General features: G+C 36.1%; 1 long non-coding RNA gene across 3 annotated transcripts in view; it reads right to left on the reverse strand.

Moving 5' to 3' along the window:
• LOC127549623 (uncharacterized) overlaps positions 1-22,070 on the reverse strand; it is a 40,642-nt gene extending 18,572 nt beyond the window's left edge. Inside the window, exons 1-2 of one of the 3 annotated variants that reach the window (XR_007950676.1) lie at positions 21,955-22,070; positions 7,742-7,795 (exon numbers count right to left, since the gene is read on the reverse strand). This is a non-coding gene — a long non-coding RNA (uncharacterized LOC127549623). Of the gene's footprint in view, positions 1-7,741; positions 7,796-19,235; positions 19,419-21,954 lie in introns of those variants that run through there. The other 2 variants (XR_007950675.1, XR_007950674.1) reach the window with 2 other exon arrangements.
• Positions 22,071-22,969: the final 899 nt, after the last annotated feature.

Consider the following 22,969-nt stretch of genomic DNA (forward strand, 5'->3'; position numbering starts at 1 on the left):
AGTTATAACAGGATTTATGAAACTAATGATCATCAATAATGAGGTGCTTAAAGTTAACACAAGCCTTAGAACAAAATTAGGTGTTCAACAATCACCTGAAGAAGAGATATAAATATGTACTACCTTCTTCAAAGAATTGGGGGACTTGCCTGTGTAGCATTGTATTATACTCTTGTTTGATGTGTTGGTTAGTTTTGATGAAATTCTTTTCTTTCTTTGGAAGCTCTCTGGAAGGGGAAAGAGAAGAGGAAGGATATGATGAGAAATTAAGATAATATAAGAACCTGGCAGTTACATGGCACAGTGGAGAAGAGTGCTAGGTCTGGAACTAGGAATATCAGAGGTGATATTTCAGATCTAAAAACACCTCTGGAAGGTTTTCCCCTTCTCTTCCTCTCTGTCCTCAGCCCCCAGCCTCAACCCAGCTCTGCTCATAAAACTATAGGTGTGTATCTGTACACAAAGTCAGAACTAGACCACTCCTTAACTCCACCTCTAAGTCATACAATTAGCATATCAGTGGCAGGAAATACCTGGTCCTTTTCACTTTTCACTATAAATTTACTTTCTTGCTCCTGGTTCTTTGCTAACTTCTAAGTCTGAAAATTCTTTTGAGATATCTCATGATACCAGTATTGAACTCCAACATTTTGGGAGTCCCCTTGAACTCCAAGAGTAGAAATAGTTGCAGTTGTAGTAGTAGGAGTAGGAGTAGGAGTAGTAAGAGTAGAGGAGTAGTATTAGCAGTAATAGTATTAATCCTAGTAATTTCTGTTAGCAAAAGCAGAGCTTAGTGGAACTGGCCACTCAACTATCCCACATTTGTTAAAAATATGGACTAACATTGGGAAAGTGAGAGGCAGTGTGGAACATACACTACAAACCCTGCAATCCTCTCAAAGTATTTTCTACTTTGCCTTCCTTGTCTTGAGAGGATTTACCCTAAAATGAACATGGTTTTAAAAGTTTTCCATATTTCAACGTACAGCTTTGCCAGCCTTGCACCCTCTCTAATGTTACTCTGCTTTTCATTAGTACAGAAGCAAAGCCTGAATAGAAGGTGTAACAGCATAAATGGTGAATTCCAGAATTTAAATGAGCTTCAGATATTTGGACCAAACTTGTGCTAAAGAATGCTGCCCTTTCTCCTGTATTTAGAATAAATTAAACTTTGGTTGTCTTCCAGGAGGTAAGTAACTGCCAAGAACAAGTTTTTCTCAAGATTTAGATGTTGAAATTTTGATTGTTTCTTTAGAACTCATTGGCATAAAACTCAGCTTATCAACTCCCTCTAAAGCAAAGAAATAATCTACAATTAATGAACTCACTGCCCTGAACAACTCGGCCATTTTGGTATCTGCCAGAAAAAAGATTTAAAGAAAGAAAAGTTATTTATTACTTTCAGATTTATTGAAGTAGGTGGATGATACCAAATTAGGTGTAGTTGTTTAACATCCTGAAAGAAAGGGACAAATTTCAATGTGGCCTTGTCCAATGAGAGAAATAGTTTAAAACAACAGACAGAAGACAGATGGCTAATAGGTATAATAGCACATCAGAAAAAGATGAGTCATAGTAGGTCACAAGCTAGATATTGGTTGACAATGGTTTTATTGTTGTTGTTCAGTCATTTTCATTTGTGTCTAACTCTTTATGACCTTATTTGGGATTTTTGTGGCAAAGATACTGGAATGATTTATGATTGTCTTCTCCACATCATTTTACAGATGAGAAAACTGAGGCAAACAGAGTTAAGTGACTTGCCCAGGGTCACACTGCTAGGAAGTGTCTGAAGCCAGATTTGAACTTGAGATGAGTTTTCCTGCTTCCAGGCCCAGTTGCTTCTATATCAAACTGCTTGACAATGTAGAATTGTTATAAATCAAAACAACATGATTCTAGAGTATGATTATGGAATGATAATGGGCAAAAATTTCTAATTTTTTGGTTAGACAAGTGACTCATCCAAGTCTAGTATCTAGTAAATAGCTCCAATCTAATATTTCCTATACCTGTGTTCAGGATCTTTTTTGGAGTTTGGTATCTTAACATTTTAAGAGGCATGTCAAAAAGTGAGATTGGTTAGGGATACAAAAATGTCAATGGAATGGAAAATAGATTTTATAGGGAAATGTCAATTGATTCATCTACAGAAAGAAAACCACAATGTTGCTTAACAGCTGTCTTAAACTATTCAGAATATGATTATATTTGCATATCATGTTAAAATAACTAAATTCTCATTGATATTTAAAGCTACTCATTATCTGGCTCCTATTTATTTTCCAAATCTTATTTGACATTACTGGATATCCTATCAAGAAAGGAAAGGGGGAGGAAAATGAACATTTATATAATACTCACTATGTGCTAGATGCTGTGCCTAAATGTTTTTTTTAACAAACATCTCAGTTGATCCCCAAAACAACACTGAAAAGTAGGCTATTATCCCCATTTTACAGATGAGGAAACTGAGACAAACAAGGGTTAAATGACTTGCTCAGGATCACATAACTAGAAAGTCTCTGATGCTGGATTTGAACTCAGTCATTATTGACTGCAGCTTAGAGCTCTCTATACACTATGCCATCATCCTGAGACATCTTAAACTCTGCCTGTCCAAAACACAGCTCATTATTTTTTGCTTCAATACTACCCCTCTTTCCTATCCCTGTAGAGTTTTGCAACTTCAGAGGCATCTTTGATTTCACTTTTCTCCCATCCCAGGAGTAGGAGAACTGATTATTAAATTTTTGACATGAGCATCTCTGAGTATGATGTTCTGTGGAGTCAAAATTAAGCAGAGCCAAAGAAAGAAAATGGAGAGTAAATCTGAAAAGTCTTTTAACCCTTTCTATAAAGGAAGGCTTTGGGAGGAGTTTTGGGTTCCATTCTCCAATCCTCCCATTAGTGGGAAGAAGCAAGTGAAATGTTCATCTGCATCGGGTAAGATTTCTGGTGATCAGCTTATCTTGGGGGAGAGGCAAGATGTCCCAAGGAATCAAATCAAGATCTACAGGTAGAAAATGGAGAAGATATCATCTCTAGCCTTTTCTTTCTACTGATAGGCCACTGCCCTAAATCAGCCTTTTATCACGCTTACCAAGATGAATCTGTCTAAACTCCTAATTAGTCTGCCTTCTTCAAGCTTCTTCCTACTCAAGTCTAATCTCATCTTTCACATCTTTGCCAACATTAGATTTCTATAACAGAGGTCCTTACTACCAAAGTTCTAAGATCTGCCTGTTGTCTCTAGGACAAAATATACTTAACCTAGTTTAGCCCTTTTGTCAAGACAGTTTTATTGGATGTGACTGTAACTGACAGGACTCAAACTCATCAGTGATTTGGAGGGATGTCTACTCAAGCATGTGAAAACATCACCTGGGAGATGGGAAGATGAGAACAATTTGTTCCAATAGCCATAAAGATGGCTGAAGCAGATGTGCTATGGAGCACTTGGAGTATGGCCAGGTGTTGAAGACACTAAGCTCCTCCACTGCATCCTGGACCATTTTCAGTCGTTCTGATTTTTGTTCTATCTCTCTGGATTTTGATGACTTTGAATAACATTGTCTCCCTCACTTAAATCCAATTGACTCTCAAGTCAAGACATCACCCATAAGGTCATTGGTCCCTTTTGAAAACTTAAGAAGAAGAGCAGCTACATGGTGCAGTGGACAGAGCACCAGCCCTGAAGTCAGGAGGACCTGAGTTCAAATATGGTCCCAGACACTTAACAGACACCTAACTGTGATTCTGGGGCAAGTCACTTAATCCCAATTGTCTCAGCAAAGAAAGAAAACTAAAGAAAAGTGACAAAGACAAAGTCTCTAATTTAACCAGGCTTTTTCTTAAACATTAATCCCTTTCATGTACTTTGTGTTCCAGTCAATTTGGCCTATCTGTTTTTTCTCACACAAAATATTTCGTGTCCACCCTTTTGCCGATGTCCAGGCTGTCTCCTGTTCCTACAAGGTTTTTCCCCCAACCTCCAGCTCTTGGAACTCGTACCTCTCTTTAAGGATCAACTTAAATGCCACACAGAGACAGACTCTTTCCATACTACTGCAATTGGGAGAGTCCTTCCCACCCTCAGAGAAAGTCCTTTGTAATTATTTTGTCTATAACTTCTTTACTAGTCTGTGAACATGTTCATTGCCACCAGCAAAACAAAAGCTATTTGATAGAGCTTCATTTTGTATTGGTGCTTGGTACATTTCCTGGTATGTGATTAATAAATTCATATTGATTAAATAGTTAATTAATAGACTGCCCTTTATACAAATAGATCTTCCAGTCAAATCTGGCCTATTAGTTAATTCCTGAACTCATCACTTTTGCCTCAGGCTGGTCCTTGGGATACTGGGGATACACTCTTTGCTCAATACCATCTGTCAGAATCTATTTCTTCAGTGCTCAGTTCTTGTGTTGCCTTTTATGGGAAGTCTTTTCTGATTCCTTAGTTGTTCATGCTGAGTATTGACTGTTGATGTTAGCATTCCCTTTCACATTCTCTTAGTTCTAGAAAAGTTTGCAATCACACAAATCTCTGTGGTGAGCTGTTCAAAATTCAGCCTTGTTGCAAAGTGAGAACTATTATGTTCTTTGTGTTAAGTAATGCCAATTAAATGTTACTCAGGTACAAAATACAAGTGGGCTTGTCACCTAGAGGCAAAACTTGAGACCCTCAGCTCAAAGCCTATTTAGGTAAGACTCCCCTCCCCTCCCCTCTTCCTCCCCCCCCCCCCATACTGGTGGACATTAATTATTTAGTGCTTCTTGACTGCTAGTTGGATAGAGCACTGACCCTAGAGTTGGAAAAATCTGAATTTAAATCTGGCCTTAGATGTTTTGCTAATTGATCCTGGGTAAGTTACTTGATCATGCACATTTGCCTTAAACTACTGGAGAAAGAATTGGTAATCTTTGCCAAAAAAAAAAAAAACAAAAAACAAAAAAAACCTCCCCAAACTATATTAGTGTAATATGGTCCATGGAGTCATAAAAAACAACAACAATAAGCACAACCATAACCATAACAATTTCCTAGGACTGTTGTGAGAATCATAAGATGATATTTTTAAATTGCTTACACAGTGTATTTTACAAATGTTAGTTACTATTATCATCACATGATCATCTTGTTGGAGAAAGGGAATAATGGGTGACAGTTTGAAAGAAGAGAAACTTGCATTCTGGGATTTCTGGTTTGTTTGTTTAAAAGGGAAAAGAAGGGGTGAAAGGAACAAGCATTTACATAGCTTGATACTATGTGCCAAGCTCCTCTAGTCCAATGCTCTTTCCCAACATCATATTCAAGGATCATCTACTTTTTTTTTTTTAAACAAAGCCCGCCTTCCAGACTTCCTTGGGCCACCTACCTTCATAAGCAGTTGGTGTGCACTCTGAAAATGCCAGCCATATTCAGTATTATAATTAGCAAGCAAAAAATACAATTGAGGAGGTAATATGCTGCTGAATAGGTATTATATTTCAAAGCAAATTATAAAGGAGTTTAGAGATTATCTGTGCTATTTATTGCCCCTAGTTTATTAGTCAGGTGTGTTTATCTAGGAAGATGGTAATATAAGTTTTACATTTGTGATCCATTTATAAATGATTACTCATTTCAAATGTTAATCAGAGTGTACTTCATTTTCTGGCTCTGTTAACGCCTTATTGCACCTTGATATCACTTTATAGGAAATTATGGGGATAAAGAAGGCAACAAAACTCAAAAATTTCTTTTTATTATGTCAATGAAAGCCATATAAATTTTATTGTCCTGTTGTAAAATTTCATAATTTACCCTATTCAATTTATGAAGCTTCACCTTTTTGTGTCAGAATAAGGTTTCCTTAGTGCCTTGAAATAAATCCTCAGGTGAATTTAAACATGGTCACAGATTTAGCAGTAAAAGGAACCTCAGAGGCCATCCAGTTCATTTCAGAGATGAGAAAGCCGAGATCCAGAGAGTGTAAATAATTTGTTGACATCACACAGCTAGCAGTCAGTAGCAGGGATTTCAGCCTAGATCTTCTGACTCCATCTCCTAATATAATTGCCCTTCATTATACATACACTGCAGAATGACTTAATGGATAAGAACACAAATAGTCTTAGAGTATTAAAAGATTTTAAACCCGAAAGGGACTTTGGCAATTTATCTAGTTCCATTTAGTTTAGATCAGGAGCTTCTTGAGGTAAGGATTTGAGAACAAACTGGATTTAAATGAGACAGAGCTCTGCAGAGTCGGCAACCTCATTTTCTTTTCCAGAGTCATTGAAATCTAGTGATAAGATAAAAGTTAAAATAACTGGCGATGGCTGGGGTGCAGTGGATGACCTCAGTATCTTTGATGCCTGATCAAGCTCTAATTGCTCCATGACATCTGCTTCAACCTTCTTTATGGGTGATGGAACAAAACTGTTCTCATCCTCCCATTTCTCCAGGGGAAGTCTTCCACTGCTTGGAATAGACATCCTCACTGTTCTAGTAAAATCGTCTTGTCAGACAGGCTTAAACCAAGTCAAGGATAACCAACAAGCTTAGCACATAGTAGGTACTTAATACATTCTTGTTGACTTTTTCTTTAATCTTCATCTTAAAGAGGTTTCATTTCAAGTGAAGACTGGACTTAGAAAAGACTGGGTTCAAACATTTCATATAGCCAGTATAGTCAGAATGCTTAAATTACTAGAGAAACAAGGTGAAACTAATTGCAAATTCAGTGCTCCTCTGATCACATCTAAGGCTTCTGACTTCCTTATCATCCAAGGCAGTAGATACATCTCTAAATAAGCATCCTTACATCTACACTAGAAGTTCATGACCTTTGTCATAGACTCCTTTCACAGTCTGGGGAAGCTTAATGACCCCTTCTCAGAATCATGTTTTAAAATAATTGAAGAAAATCCTAAATTTCAGTTCGAAGTTAGTAAAGATAAAATGTGATTTTTTTTCTAATGTAAATTAATAGAGCTCTTAAATGTGTATACGAATCCTTTGAGGGTCCATGGATCCCAGGTTAAGAGCCCTTGTTCTTTTTCTTTTTTACTAAGTGCAATTTAATATTTTTTAGTTTTTTTAATTTTTAAGATAGTATTTTATTTTTTCCAAATACATGCAAACAGTTTTTAGCATTCACCTTTGCAAAACCTTGTGTTCAAAATTTTTCTCCTTCTTCTCCTCCCCCTCCCCAGAGAACAAACAATTTGATGTAGGTGTGTAGTTCTTCTAAACATATTTCCATATTGTCATGCTGCATGAGAAAAAATCAGATCAAAAGAGGAAAAAAGCAAATAAATAACAATAGCACAAAAGGTGAAAATACTCTGCTTTGATCAACATTCAGTCTCCATAGTTCTCTGGTTGCTGAAGGCTCTTTGCATCCCAAGTCTATTGGGACAAGAGCCCTTGTTCTTAACCAAGGATATTTATATCCATTCCGTGAGATAAAAATTGAAAGGGAAGTGTGGTACAATGGATACAGTGCTAGAGCTGGAGTTCAAAGTATTCGGATTTTAATCCTGGCTTCACTATATCATACTTATATGATTTTGGGCCCCTCCCTGGATGCCCTATTACTCATTTGTAAAATGAATGGGTTAGACCATTTGATCTCTATATTCCTTTTCAACCCAGATATGATCCAAGGGCAGTTAAATAGTTCAGTGGATAAAGTACCAGGCTTGGAATTTGGAAGACCTGACTTCAAATGTGGTCTCAGATACTTACTAGCTGCATGACTCAGGGCAAGCCACTTAATCCTGTTTGCCTCAGTTTCCTCATCTGCAAAAGAAAATGGCAAACCACTCTAGAATCTTTGTCACAAAAACCCCAAATGGGGTCACACAGAATTAGACATGACTGAAATAACTCAACAACACTGATTTATAAACTGCCTTGAGCAAAGTATTTTGTTAATAATAAACCAATTGGAATTTGTATTTCCAACTTTAAAAAGCTTGACTGCTATAGCTGAACAGCAACAGGTGTCAGATTTGACTATATTGTCCAATAGACACTTTCTGGTAAAAGTTTCAGAGCAGAATGTTCCTTCTAAAGTCACATCATCAATGAAGAGAAACTTCAGAGACAAACAATACAACCATTTATGTGTAAAGCTCTATCTCTATGGCAAATCCATTCAGAGAGCTGGTATAAAATATTATTATCCCGATTTTACAGATAAAAAAATGAAACCTCAGAAAAGTTAACTGAGTTTTTAAATGTCACACAGCAATGAAGGACAGAGCTGAAATTCAAACCCAGAGTTTTTGACTTCTAAGTGTAGATCTCTTTCCCTTAAATAGCTAAAACACATGAAAGAAAGAGAATTCTAAGGGGTAAGGTTACAAGCACATCAAATCCAGCTGTGTCTGAATTTTGTTAGTGCTTTGAAATATTCAGGTGAATTTAATTGATCACTTTTTTGGAGTAGCAATACATGACTTTTCCCCAAAAAAAATTTGATCTCTTTTCCTCTTTTCTTATTACTGTTGTTTTAATGAATTTATTTTTTGTTCATGTTTTGTGATTCCTTCTGATTGCATGGAAAAAAGCTAAAAGGAACAGGGTCCTTAGAAAGATATGAATTCCCTCAGAGTGGAAACAAACAATAAAACTTCCAGTTGGTCTGTATTTAATCCCTCTCTGATGTTTCTTTATATAAAAAGAAGTCTGAGTGTTCTTTAAACCTGATGAATAATGCTACATAAATAAACCCCTCCTAATATTTGCAGTTAGCACATTCAGTTTGTGCTGCATAAAAGGCCAAGATTACTGTTACTGGTCATATTTACCTTGGAGGCTGAGAGGCCAAGAACAAGTGAACTCAAAACTGTTCTCATTGGCACAAACACATGGTCTCTAATAGCAGCAAGTAACACAAACAATATTGGCTTAATCTATGCCCAAGGAAAGGAAGCTAGAGCTCTAGTCCTCAGGATTTTTCAAGCCAGTGAGAACACAACAGAGGATAAAGTTCAAGTGTTAATATAATTTGTTTATAAAAACAAACAGGAAAACAGATTTGAAAGCAGATATTATTGTTCAATCTTTACAAAGAGCTACTGAATGGTTTACTCAACACTTTGATTTTTTTATATCCATGCAGAAGTAACTAGAATTTATGTCAAAATATCATTAGTCTCAAAATGTCATTCATACAACTGTCCATTTCTAACTTGCCTAGTCCTCATGGGAAATATATAGCTTGTTTCATTTCAAGTGAAGACTGGACTTAGAAAAGACTGGGTTCAAACATAGCCAGAATGCATAAGAGAATGTTGCAGAAATTACTGGAGAAAAAAAGAATCTGCTAAATATTTTCCTTTTGCACACTGCTGATGCTTTGATATAATAAATTGTTTTGCTATTGTGCAATAAGTATATATACAAAGCTATCTTTGAGGTAACAAAAGGTCAAGCAGTACTCTGATTCCATTGGACCAAAATATCTTAACGCTTGATGAGAAACAAATTATAAAGTATATTCATAGCACTTATAAGTTATTTTAAAAATCTCTCAGTCATAGCTAAAAGTTAAGATCTGGTTACTGGCATCCTTAGATTGGCTTCATACCAGTGTAACTTATGCACCAGAATCTGAAGTTCAATCTCTCACAGATTGGGATCAACCTTTGTGGCTTTTCAATAATAGCATACTATTGACTTAGGATCTATCAAAGTTTTAGGATCTAAGAATATCAAAATTTGGCTCATATCTTTCTAAGGTCCTTGTTCTCTGCTAGCCTTTTCCCTATTCAAGAAAAAGTACTCACAAAACATCAACAAAGAACAGATTTATTGGGGGAAAAAAGAACGTTAACAACAAAAGAGGGAAAGATATAAAATGTTTTGGAAGAAAAGTCCTATACATTATTACTACTTCAAAAAGATTATTTAAAATAATCAGTAATTACTGACTCACCTGCCTCCTTTCCCATAGTTACAAAATGTTTATGAGAATAATCTACACACATATCAAGAGATTTTTTGGCAAAATGTAAGAAATGGAGAGGCATACTTTTGCAAGTGATATTTTACAACAAGCTAATTTTTAGTCACATGATTGAATGTCCAGAGAGTACAAGATCCCATTGTCCTTACCGTTTATTGATTTAATAAGAGCCAAAATGACAGAATAAAGTCACGTAAATTCTCTAAAATTCACTTCTGAATAACTTTAAATTAACATCTCAAAACGAGTTCTGGAGCATCAGAACCAACAAAAAAGATAGATTGAAATAACTTTGCAGACAAAGGCAACTTAGAAGGTCAGCAGGAAAAGTCTGTCTCGCTGGGGGAAAGAATGAGAACAGTCCAGCTCAGGCTAGGTCCTGGCATGCCAGCAGCAGACCTTGGGGGAAACTTGACAGCAGTAGCTATAGTTTCCAAAGCCCTCAGCTCACAGATGGTAAAGTAGTCAGATAACTGATCAGAAAGAGATTATAAAGGACCCTTTGCTGGCACTCGGTACAGGAACTCTGTTGCATTGTCCATATGTAATATTCTTAGGTCACAGTTCCAGGGCAAAGAGCAGTATTAGCAGGCACAGGAAGCATGGTCACTGTTTCAGGGTAGAAAAAAAGTGCTTGTGATCACTCACAGACCCCAGCACAAGCCAGAAGAGCAGTGACCACACCTCTTTTTAGATCATACCACCTTCAAAGAACTAAAAACTTACAGACTCCCAGAACTAACTCTGAACATAGTAACAGAAAAACCTGAAGCTTGGGACAGTGCCCCTCCCCACTAGGAGCAGAATCTACCTTTAACATAAAGTTAAAAATCAAGAAATAGACTGGAAAATGAGCAAACAACAACAACAATAAAAACCTGATCACAGAAAGTCACTAAGGTCACAGGGAAGATGAAAACACAAATTCAGAAAAAGGCAACAAAGTCAAAACTGCTATATCCAAAGACTCAAAGAAGAAAAAAGTGAACTAGTCTTAGGTCTCAAAAGAATTTTTAGAAAAAATGAAAAAGGAATTTAAAAATCAAATAAGAGAAGTAGAGAAAAAATTGGGGAAAGAAATGAAAGTGAAGTAAGATAATCATGAAAAAAGTCAACAGCTTAATAAAGGAGACACACAAAAAATACTAAAGAAAATAACGTCTTAAAAAACAAAATAGGCCAAATGGTCAAAGGGGCAAAAAAAAAAATCCAATCAAGAGAAGAACTCCTTTAAAAAGCAGAACTAGCCAAATGGAATAAATACAAAAATTCCCTGAAAAAACTCCTAAAAATTAGAATTGAACAAATGGAAGCTAATGACATAATAAGGCATCAAAAAGAATAAAATAAATAAAAATAATAAAAATAGAGAAAAATATGTCATTGGAAAAAAACCGATATGGAAAATAGATCAGACTTGAAAGTTATGATTACAAAAAAAAAAAAAAAAGCCTAGATATCATCTTTCAAGAAATATCAAGGAAAACTGTCCTGATATCTTAGAACCAGAGGACAAAATAGAAATTGAAAGAATATACTGACCACCATCTGAAAGAGATCCCAAAATAAAAACTCCTAGGAATATTCTAGTCAAATTGCAAAATTCTCAAATGAAGGAGAAAATATTTCAAGCAGACAGAAAAGAACAATTCTAATACTGTGGAGCCAGAGAGCAAAGGAGTTAAGATTACAATCAGGAATCACCTACCCAGCAAAACTGAATAATTCTTCAGAGGAAAAAATGAATATATAATGAGATAGCTCTTTTTCAAACATTCCTGATGAAAAGTTCAAGGCTTAATAGAAAATTTGACTTTTAAATATAAGACTCAAGAGAAAGCATAAAAAGGTAACAGGACAGAGAACTCATAAGTGATTCAATAAAATTAAGCTGTTTATATTCCTACATGGAAAGATACTTAAAACTCCTAAGAACTTCATCATTATTAGAGCAGTTAGAAGGACTATACATAGAGGGCACAGGAGTGAGTTGACTATAATGACATGATATCTAAAAAAATAAAATTAAGGGATAAGAGAGAGGTAGAAAGGGATAAATTATCTCACATAAAAGAGACATGAAAAAGCTTTTACAATAGAGAGGAAGAACAGAAAAGAACTCTATTGGGATTGGCTCAAAGAAGATATAACATTCACACTTAGTTAGGTATAAACATCTTATCTTTATGGAGAAGTGGGAGGGGAAAAGGATAAAAGAAAGGGGAGATTGATAGAAGGGAACACAAATTGGAAGAAGCAGTGATCAGAAGCAAAATACTTTTGAAAAGGTTCATGGTAAAAGGAGAGAAAGATAGAAACAAGAGAAAAATAAGATGGAGGGAAATACACAGTTAATAATCATAACTATGGAAAAACATATTGGATAATGCCCATCAATTGTGGAATGGCTGAACAGGTTGTGGTATATGAATAAAATGGAATATTATTGTACTAGAAAAAATGATGAGCACATGGGCCTCAGGAAAACTTAGGAAAATTTCCATGTACTGATGTCAAGTGAAATAAGCAGAACCAGGAGGACACTATATAATAACATTATACAGTGATCAACTATGATAGACATAGCTCTTCTCTGCTATACAATGATCCAAGAAAATTCCAAAAGACATGTGATGGAAAATGCCATCTGCATGCAGAGAGAACTGCAGAATCTCGAAGCATCCTATTTTTGCCTTTTGTGTGTGTGGCTTTTCCTGTTTGTTCAGATTCTTCTTTCACAACATGATTCACATGGAGATATGTTCAACATGATTGTGCATGTATAATCTATATCAGATTGCTTGTTGTCTTGGGGAAGGGGGAAAGAGGGAGGGAGAAAATTTGGAAATCAAAATCTTTTAAAAAATGAATGTTGAAAGCAATCTTTGCATGTAATTGGAAAAAACCAAAATACTATTAGGTAGGGGAAAATTTACAGCAAGTTTCTTTCATAAAGGCTTTATTTCTTAAATATATGAAGAACTGAGTCAAATTTGTATGAATATGTCATTCTCAAATTGATAAATGGCCAAAGGCTAGGAATAGTAGTTTTCAGATGAAGAAATCAAAGCCAACTATAGTCACATAATTTTTTTCTAAATCATAATTGATTAGAGAAATGCAAATTAAAACAACTGAGGCTCCATTCACACCTATCAGATTGACTTATATGACAGCTGTGGGAGGATGCGGGGAGAGGATGTGAGAAAATTGGGACACTAATGCACTGTTGGTGGAGTTGTGAACTATACACATATAATTGAAAAAAGAAATATTTTTAAATAAAGTGCTTGATTCAATAGAGCAAAATGCTATAAAGCATTTCTTTTAAGAACTTTATCATAAAAATACCATATTCTTGAAATGGCTATGGCAAGCATACTCATGAGGATTAAAAAGTAGGAGATGTGCTAGATATATACAAAGAAAAACACTATCAACTTGTGCTGCACATTTAGAGAATATGAGCATTTAGCCAACCTTTGAAACTTGTCTGCATTGATTATTTCTGAAGAAGACAGCTGGTATATAGTTAGCATTTACAGAACTTTTTATGTGTAGCTTTAAGGTTTGCAAACTGTTTTTCATATGTTAACGTATATCAGCTTTGTGAGGCAGATGTTATTATTTTCTCCATTTTATAGATAACTGGGGCACAGGGAGAGGATGTGATTTGTTAGGGTCCATCTCAGGCAAAATTCAAATTAAGTTTTTTTCACGTCAGGTCTAGAGTTCTACCGATTTTATTACATGGTATAGTAAGAACAGAAGTTATATCTTAGGGACAATTGATCCTTTCACTATGTCTACACGAGCACACCCAACTAGGAACTAGGAAATACCTACCATTGCCAAGGTGGTACTGAAGAAATATTGCTTGGTGTGTGGATTCCCTACCAAATATCCATTTTGATCAAGGCAGAGACTTTGACTGATTGAATATCTCACTGCTGTTATTGTTCACTGACTATACAAAAACCTCGTCAGTAGAGCCAAATGTAGCACTATTATAGCACTTATATGGGGCACATTGAGAGCAAAGAAATGCTATTCTTGGCAGGTATCCAAAAGTTTTGAATTACACTGTACCATCCACCCAGAGTTGTTGTTTGTCCTTTGTTCTCAAAAGGGACCATGACATCAGGGTGGTGATATCATGATATGCAAGGGAATTGGATTGCAAGGTCACCAGTCTCACTTTCTCCTCCAGAGCCATCTGGGTCCAGTAGCCAGATCGAGATCAGGATGACTGGAGAGGGACCGTCCACACTGAGACACACAGCCTGAATATTTCCACCCTGGCCCATTAAACATGCTAGAAATTCTGAAGCTAGAGACTCAGTTGAATCAACATGTGGTATTTCTAGCTGAGGTGTACAACTCCATGACTATAATAATAATCAACATTTATATAATGCTTACCATATGTCAGGGTCTGTGCTAAGTATGTTACAATTTCATTTGCTCCTCATAACAACCTTGGGAAGTAAATGCTATTATTATGCCCATATTATAAATGAGGAAACTGAGATAGACTGAGATTTAGTGAGGGTCACACAATTCAGAAGTAACTGCAGCCACATTTGAACTCAGGCCTTCCTGACTCCAGGTCTAGCCCTTTATCCACTGAGTCACCTACCTAGGTAACTTTATACTGTACTTGTTAATGGATGGGTAAAAACCATGTCTATTCACTAAGCTGTGTGCTTTGGAGTTTCAGAAGATGGAGAGAATGTGAATACTACAACCAGTGCATTTCTTCCATAAATATATTGAAAGAAATCTACCCTTCACTTTCACTTCAGAGAATAGCAGAGACCATTTAAAGACAATTCATTGCAACCTACCTATTGAATCTATTAGTAGATTCATTTAGATTCTTTTGAGCAGAACAGAAGGAATGGAAGAGACCAACAATTAATTTTATGAAAACCATTTGAATTATAAATTGGCTCAGAAAGAGACATTTCCAGTGACAGATACATTGTATACCATCATCTAACCTCTTTGTCCTGAGCTGAGTGGAACTCCAAATTGGATAGGAATAGGGAGGCAAAAGTGAACCCAAATGAAACATCCATCCTATCTAGAACTTCAATTGTAGAGATTTCTAGGGCTAGAGAGACAACCCATAGAACATGACGATGCTCATATCTTAACCTTCAGCAAGTTCATGTTCAGGGAGATAAACCCATAGCTATTTTGAGGATAAGAATCAGCCAAACCTTTAACTAATTCAGGTAGAGAGGCAGAAAGGAACCATTCAATCCGTGGGTTGATAACTCAGGATATTACAAAACAACCAAGAGAAATAATGTAGCTAGATGAGAATACTAAGTAAGGATTGCTATAAAATGTTTGCCTTGCATGCAAAGAGATATGTCTATTACACAAATTAAGTACTGCATGGTTTAGCTTATGCTTCTGTTTAATTTTTTGATGGTATACTATTTGTGCATATGTTATGCTTATTAGTTATTATTTATTAATTTATTATTCTATTATGTTATTAATCTATTAATTAACAATGTGTTTTCTTCTTTATGTATGCACTAGTCTAAGGACTATTTATCCTGTCATTGTTAGAGTTAGATTTGATTTTTTTCTTTTTTTACTATTCATGATTATTTATGTGTTATGAATATGCGTATGTACTTCGGATAAACATGACTCATGAAATTTAGACATTAATCACTGAAAAAGACTGTCAAGACATGCTTTTTTGTTTGTTTTTAAAGACTGAGTCTCCCTATTTTTCTCAGGCACAATCAGGGTGCAATCCCATTTGGATCTGCTCTTTTTATATATATATACCTCTTGTTCCAATTTTTCCCCTCCTTCCCCTCACCCCCTCCCCCAGATGGCAGGTTGACCAACACATGTTAAATATGTTAAAGTATAAATTAAATACAAAATAAGTATACATGTCCAAACAGTTATTTTGCTGTACAAAAAGAATCAGACTCTGAAATAGTGTACAATTAGCCTGTGAAGAAAATAAAAAATGCAGGTGGACAAAAATATAGGGATTGGGAATTCTATATAATGGTTCTGATCTGCTCTTTTTTTGACCTGAACTGACTCACTCCTTTAACAACCTAGTGGCCCCCACTACTGAGGGCTCACTATGTTGGTATCTGACTTAGTTTCAGCCCTTGATCAGCTTCAGTTTACTGCAGCTCAAAATTCACAAGCCAAAGAGATCCACTAACCTTCACCAAGTTGAGAGACCTACATGAACTGATGCTAAGTGAAATGAGCAGAACCAGGAGATCATTATACACTTCAACAACAATACTGTATGAGGATGTATTCTGATGGAAGTGGATTTCTTTGACAAAGAGACCTAACTGAGTTTCAATTGATAAATGATGGACAGAAGCAGCTACACCCAAAGAAGGAACACTGGGAAACGAATGCGAACTATTTGCATTTTTGATTTTCTTCCCGAGTTATTTTTACCTTCTGAATCCAATTCTCCCTGTGCAACAAGAGAACTGTTCAGTTCTGCAAACATATATTGTATCTAGGATATACTGCAACAAATCTAAGATATATAGGACTGCTTGCCATCTAGGGGAGGGGATGGAGGGAGGGAGGGGAAAAATCGAAACGGAAGCGAGTGCAAGGGATAATGTTGTAAAAAATTACCCTGGCATGGATTCTGTCAATATTAAGTTATTATTAAATAAAATAAAATTTTTTAAAAAACCCTTCACCAAGTTGGTAATTGGGATTATATATATATGCACCATTACATCCAGTAGTGCCTATAATCCTAGTATTTTATATTGAATTAGGTCTATTACATATATTGTTCTGGTCCCATTTACTATGAATGATACTGTGGAATGATTAACTGAGTCTCTAGAATAATTATCCATGTTATTTGAAAGTTTTTTATGTTTCCTTTGATGTTTATGATGTATGATTGTCAAGTGTTTTTCAAGTATTTCAATTTCAAGTATTTTTGCAAGTCACTGGAAAATTTCTGACCCTGGGAAGGAAAGTTTTACATAGGTGACAAATAGAGAATTTTCTGCCAGTCCTAGAGTCTCTGCCTTTTCTAAAAGAAGTCAGTATCATATCAAATGAAAAACACAGCCATTCCTAGTCAAACCTGAAGCTGCAGGTGGTGAAGACTATAGCTACCTATTAAAGAACAAACTTAACAGATTGTTCAACAGATTGACCCATTCAGTAGCGATCCTGTACCCTCAGAGAGATCCACCAGCAGCTAAGGGATTTGCCCAGATCAGTCTGGCATCAGATCTAGTAAATAACATAATTACTCTTCAAGGAACAAGCCAGGTGACTGATTAGACAGATAAAATGTTGTTATTTATAAGAACAAGTCCAACTACTGATAACAATAACAATAATATCCGGCATTTTTATAATGCTTTAAGGTTTGCAAAGTATTTATCTCATTCTATCCTTACAATATCCCTGCAAAGTAGGTGCTATTATTATCCCCATTTTACAGATGAGACTATGGAGGCCGAGAAAGGTTATGTAACTGATCTATGTCTATGTTTCTGACTCTAGATCTAGTACTCTACCCATTTTATCACTTAGCATACTGACTGAGACTACTGATATTACAAGCTAGCTTACGGTGGCAAATTAATGAATGTGAACTGTTATTATTTTTATGTTGTTCAGTTATTTCAGTCAGGTCTGACTCTGTAACCTCATTTGGGGTTTTCCTGGCAAAAGTACTGGAATGATTTGCCATTTCCTTCTCCAGCTCATTCTATAGATGAGAACTGAAGCAAACAGGGTGAATGAATCTCACCCATGTTTTTTTTTTTTCCCCAGGTGTTCCCAGCTTAATTGTGCCAAGGCATTTATGCCTGCTGAGGCCCGTCTTCTCTTGCTTGAGTACCTCTCTTTTGGCTTTTGACATGAGCCCAGCCTTTAGGAAATTCTTCCTCATTTTGCATATGGAGGGTGGGGATGAAGGGGAGTGATACATAAAGAATTTCACCTTTTTCCAAAACATTTTTCCATAATCATGGCGAAAAAACATCCATGCTTCTGAGCATGGGTGGTTTTGCGATAGTTTTTCCCGGTGGACCTGTGAAATTAATTTTCTTATTAATTTCCATACATTCAACACTTCCTATAAGGGCTGAGTTTGTAGAGTTCATTCTGAACTTTTCACTTGAAAATACTGAATATTATCTTTAGCTTACTGAAATCATCAGGAATTTATCTTCCAATCTCTAGTCAGTCTATTGTTGCTAGACAACTGCCCACCTTTGGGTATCTAGATGATGAGGTAGAGAAGAGTTCTGGACCTGGAGTCAAAAAGATTCATCTTCTTGAGTTCAAATCTGGCCCCAGAAACTTACTACTGTGTGACCCTGGACAAGTCATTTAACCCTGTTTGCCTCAGTTTCCTCATCTGTAAAATGAGCTGGAGAAGGAAATGGCAAATCACTTTGGTATCTTTGCCAAGAAAGCCCCAAATGCAGTCATGAAGAGTCAGACACAACTGAAAGGCACAAATAACAACAACAATCCATTGAAATAATGAAATATTAAAATACAATAACTTAGAGGGCTCTCATTATATTGCATATATTTCTGGTTTAATTAGCAGAAACTTCATTTGGGTCGGAGTTGATATAATTTCTGGGTTCTTCCCTTAGGCTCCTTTTGAACTCTAGGCCTTTTAGGCCTTCAAAGTTTCCTTACATGGCATCCCATATGCCATGTACTCACACAACCCATGAATGGTAACTTTCCATCATAAGCTCAAGTATAGCTGCATGAAAACTAACATCGGAAAAACCCCAAAGCATTTCTAAACTTTCCTCTTTATTCCAATCCAACTCTCCCAAAGCATAAATTAACTATCTTTTATGAATAAGGCACTGAACTTAGTTCTGTGAATACAAAAAACGTAACCCTGGTTATCTTCAAGCTTATGTTCAGCTCCATGAACCACAGTGGATTTAGGATCAAATACAATCCCTTCTGTTTGACACACAGAAAGACCTTCACAACCTGGCTCCTACTTATCCTTTCAGATGTATTACATATAACTCCTCTCCACACACTAGGAATTTCCACGTTACAACTCTGTGCCTTGTACAAGCTGTCTCCTATGCTTGGAATGTAAACGTCCACCTTTTAGAATCCCTAGTTTCCTTTCAAATTCAATTTTGGACATTCTACATCAGGATTTTCTTCACTGTCTCCTCCCATGGACTAGTGCCTATCTCCATCCCACACAAGTTGCCTTTTATATATACTTACATATGTACACATTATCTGGAATATAAGCTCTTTGAGAATGTTCTTGCTGTTGTTGTTCAGTTGTGATTTGCTTTTTGTCACTCCATTTGGGGTTTTCTTGCAAAGATATTGGATTGGTTTGCTATTTCCTCCTCCAGTTCATTTTTACAAATGAGGAACTGAGGTAAAAAGGGTTAAGTGATTTGCCCAGGTTCACATGGCTATTAAGTCTCTGAGACTAGATTTGAACTCATGAAGATAAATCTTCCTGATTCCAAGCCCAGTGCTAATATTTACTGTCACCTAGCTGCCCTCATTGCAAATAGGGAGTGTACTCTATCTACCCAGTACCTAGCACAATGCTTGGTACAGTGTAATGACTGCCTGTTGATTAATTCTACTTAGAGATACATTATGCAAACTGATAAGTATATAAATGAACATTAGAGGAAGACTGGACATTTACAGCTAAGGGCATCAGAAAGGCAATAGATTACCTATAAATTGACTCTCAGAGGAAAATCTCAAATTCTAGAAAGAGAGCCATACTTTTACCCATAAACCTCATCATGTTGTCAGCATTGCTATTTAGACACTTATTTAGGGTCCTTGAGGGAACAATCTACTGTTTCTTCTCTATTCATTTCCTAGTTTAAGAGAAAAATAATTTGGTACAGTGGATAGAATGCTACTAGCCCTATGATCAAGAAGACCTAAGTTCAAATCCTGCCTCAGATACTTACTAGTTGCACGACCTTGGGAAAAAAAATCACTTAACCTGCCATTTGTCTCAGTTTCTTCAATTACAAAATAGGGATAATAAGAGTACTTATTGGCACAATGTCTAGTATTTGAAATGTGTTATAAATACTGTCAGTTATTTTTATCTTATGACATCTAGCTGAGTTTTCTGACCAAAACATGGGCTCCATAAATATTGTTAATTAAATGGCAGTTTTGTTCAGTTGTTCTTGTGGGTATAAAGGATAAGGGCATTGCCTTTTCATGGCAGATAGTGACAAAAGATTAAGGAAGTATAATAGGAGCATGAGATCTTGGAACTGAAATTTCCCTGAAATTTTAATATATACCTACTTCTGCTGCATAGAAAAATGAAATTAAATGGGCAACTGATGTTTAGGAGGAGAAAGAGTGGCAACATCTTCAGATACCTTTGAACACTCATAGATTCCTACTATTAATTAGTGTTACGTGTGTGTGTGTGGTTATTGTATTTCACTATTAATCTGATTTTCTATCATGTTTTCTATAGCTTAACCATTTCTCTATTAAAAATGATACTTTTAGGAAAAAGGATCTACATGTGCAAAAATGTTTGTAGCAGTCCTTTTTGTATTGGCAAGAAACTGGAAACTGAGTAGATGCCCATAAGTTAGAGAATGGCTGAATAAGTTATGGTATATGAATGCTATGGAATATTATTGTTCCGTAAGAAATGACCAGAGCATGATTTCAGAGAGACCTGGAGAGACTTACATGAACTGATGCTGAGTGAAATGAGCAGGACCAGGAGATCATTATATACTTCAACAACAATACTATATGATGATCAATTCTAATGCACATGGCTCTCTTCAACAGCAAAGTGATTCAGGCCAGTTCCAATGGTCTTGTGAAGAGGAGAACCATCTAAACCCAGAGAAAGGACTGTGGGGACTGAGTGTAGATCATAACACAATATTTTCCTTTTTTGTTTGTTTGTTTTGTTCTTTGCTTGCATTTTTTTTCTTATTTTTTCCTTTTTGATCTGATTTTTCTTGTACAGCATGATAATTGGGGAAATATGTACAGAAGAATTTCACAGGTTTAACATATATTGGATTACTTGCCATCTAGAGAAGGGGTGGGAGGAAAGGAGAGAAAAATTTGGAACACAAGGTTTTGCAAGGGTGAAGTTGGGAACTATCTATGCATATGCTTTGAAAATAAAAAACTTTAATAAAAATATATGACAAAAATATATTTTTAAAAAACAAAAAATGATACTTTTACTGCAACCAAAGCCTGCTTGAAGGATTTTTATTTTCAGTGACTCATTGTGTTTCCAGATCATAACATCTGGCCTCATTCCAACCTCACACTATCCAGGGTGTGGTTGAGAGAATTTGGTGTTACTGCCCATTCCAGATCAGTCATAAGGGAAACTTTATGTAAAATCTAAAGAAGAGCCTGCCTGTAATGGTCAATGATTTTGGTCACATTTGGTCACAATTGCCTCAATTTCCTCATCAGTAAAATTAATTGGAGAAGGAAATAGCAAACCACTTCAGTATTTTTGCCAAGAAATAAAAAAATTGGACATGACTGGGAAAATGACTGAACAATTGTGGTAGAATGTGGTCAAAAGGCCTGAGTTCAAATCCTACTTTTGCTTCTAACTCTCTGTTACTGAGTGAGTCAAGACTCTTCTTTGGGTCTCAGTTTTCTCATTTCTGAACTTCACTGCCTTGCCTTGATTGCCTTCCCAGAAATTCCTTCACCATGTGTGATCTTCTCATCCTGGAATATTCCTTTGCCCATGTGTACCCCTTTTCCCATTGGTGATTTCTTCTAGGAATTGAGGAAGGGACCTAGGGCAGCCATCATGCTTCATTTCTCTCCCAATTCTGCTTCAGATGCTCTGAACTTGGTCACCTTATCCCTGTGGAAGTCCTAGTATATCTCTGTCCCATTTTTAGTTCCCTTTTATGTATTGTCTTCCCCGTTGGAATATAATTACCTGGATACAGCAATTAGAGCAGCTAGATGGTCCAGTGGATAGAATTCCAGGCCTGGGTTTAAAATCTGGCCTCAGATTCTAATGTGTACAAGTCACTTAATCCTGTGGGTCTCAGTTTTCTCATCTGTGAAAAAAACAAGTTGGAAAAAGAAATGGCAAACCACTCTAATATCTTTTCCAAGAAAACCCCCAAAATGGGCCACAAAAAGTCAGATGTAACTTAAACACAATTGATCAACAATGAGGACAGATATTTTTTTGGATCTGCTTAGCATAAAGTGCCTGGCTGTATATAGTAAGGGCTTAGTAAATACTTGTTAACTGACTATACTAAATCCTCTAAGATAATAAAAAAAACTTTCCAAGGTCTTTTCAAGCTTAAAGTTTAGACCCTCTGATCTCTATACTAATTTCCAGTGACTGATCAACCATAAAGTTCACAAGCTCTAAATAGGACCTTCCCTTGCAGATATCTGTTGGAGTTATGCTTTATCACGGCTTTTGGAAAGAAGCCTAGAAAAGTATACACTTCTCTGGAATTCCCATTCCTCTGTAAGCAGTAGCTCACAATTTAGACGCCACTCCCTTCAGTGTTCACAGCTTTTATTCTCAGGCAAATAAAATTAGATTCCTGTTTATTGGATGATACTTGGCAGTAAAGTTTTCACTTCTAGCCAGCAAGTTTTAAATTGATAAGCATTTATTGTTGTTGTTACCAAAAGGTGCCCAGTCTTGTGCTAGATGCTGCTTAGAGAGAAAAGGAAATGTGTAGGGCTCTATTGGGTCCTCTTCCTCATTAGCTAATTAACTGTCAGACTTTCAAAAAAATAGCCATAAAATAGATAAGAGTTCATTTGCAATAAAAGATAGGTCACGAGGTGATTCTTGATTAGATATCAAGCTCAAACTATAAATGCTATAGAAGTTCACAGGAGAGATTGATCCCTTTGCTTAGGGAGGACTTCCTGCAGGAGAAGGGATTTGAGCATAGTCTTGGAGGTCTGATCAGATTTGG

The sequence above is a fragment of the Antechinus flavipes genome, chromosome 2 (assembly GCF_016432865.1).
Source record: "Antechinus flavipes isolate AdamAnt ecotype Samford, QLD, Australia chromosome 2, AdamAnt_v2, whole genome shotgun sequence".
In the NCBI taxonomy this organism is placed as follows: domain Eukaryota; kingdom Metazoa; phylum Chordata; class Mammalia; order Dasyuromorphia; family Dasyuridae; genus Antechinus; species Antechinus flavipes.